Source organism: Moschus berezovskii, chromosome 4 (assembly GCF_049115385.1).
Source record: "Moschus berezovskii isolate FMDL1 chromosome 4, NW_MosBer_1.0, whole genome shotgun sequence".
Lineage (NCBI taxonomy): Eukaryota > Metazoa > Chordata > Mammalia > Artiodactyla > Moschidae > Moschus > Moschus berezovskii.
Window position 1 is genome coordinate 25888195 of NC_142463.1, and position 1328 is coordinate 25889522.

The following is a 1328-nucleotide window of genomic DNA, read 5'->3' on the forward strand; positions in this document are numbered from 1 at the left end:
GCTGGTTCTTTGAGTAGATAAATAAAATAGACAAACCATTAGCCAGACTCATCAAGAAAAAAAAGGAGAAGAATCCAATCAACAAAATTAGAAATGAAAATGGAAAAATCACAACAGTTAACACAGAAATACAAAGGCTCATAAGAGACTACTATCAGCAACTATATGCCAATAAAATGGACAGTTTAGAAGAAATGGACAAATTCTTAGAAAAGTATAAACTTTCAAAATTGAACCAGGAAGAAATAGAAAATCTTAACAGAGCCATCACAGAAATAGGCCCAAGCACAGAAATAGAAACTAATAAAAAATCTTCCCTCTTTTACCAAGGACCCGCCAACATGGGCTGCGTTCACACCAAAACCGTAAAGAAGGCGGCCCGGGTCATCATTGAGAAGTACTACACGCGCCTGGGCAATGACTTCCACACCAACAAGCGGGTGTGCAAGGAAATCGCCATTATTCCCAGCAAGAAACTCCACAATAAGATCGCAGGCTACATCACACATCTGATGAAGCGGATTCAGAGAGGCCCGGTGAGAGGTATCTCCATCAAGCTGCAGGAGGAGGAGAGAGAGAGGAGAGACAATTACATGCCGGAGGTCTCAGCCCTGGATCAGGAAATCATTGAAGTAGATCCTGACACTAAGGAAATGCTGAAGCTCTTGGACTTTGGCAGTCTGTCCAACCTGCAGGTCACTCAGCCTACAGTTGGGATGAACTTCAAAACACCGTGTGGAGCCGTTTGAGTCTTTATGCTGTGCTGTAATATTTTCAATAAACCTCGGACAACAACAACAAAAAATCTTCCAACAAACAAAAACCCAGGACCAGACAGCTTCACAGGTGAATTCTACCAAAAATTTAGAGTAGAGCTAACACCTGCTACGACCGAGGATGAGATGGCTGGATGGCATCACCGACTCTTTGGACTTGAGTCTGAGTGAGCTCTGCGAGTTGGTGATGGACAGGGAGCCCTGGCGTGCTGTGATTCATGGGGTCGCGGAGAGTCGGACACGACTGAGCGACTGAACTGAACTGAACTGAACTAACACCTGCTAAGCTGCTAAGTCACTTCAGTTGTGTCCAACTCTGTGCGACCCCATAGACGGAAGCCCACCAGGCTCCCCCGTCCCTGGGATTCTCCAGGCAAGAACACTGGAGTGGGTTACCATTTCCTTCTCCAATGTGTGAAAGTGAAAAGTGAAAATGAAGTCGCTCAGTTGTGTCCGACCCTTAGCGACCCCATGGACTACAGCCAACCAGGTTCCTCCATCCATGGGATTTTCTAGGCAATAGTATTGGAGTGGCTTGCCATTGCCTTCTCC

General features: G+C 45.9%; 1 pseudogene; it reads left to right on the forward strand.

Annotated features, from left to right (window-relative positions):
- The first annotated feature begins 316 nt into the window (after positions 1-316).
- On the forward strand, positions 317-805 carry LOC148778015 (small ribosomal subunit protein eS17 pseudogene; annotated as a pseudogene).
- The last annotated feature ends 523 nt before the right edge of the window (positions 806-1328 follow it).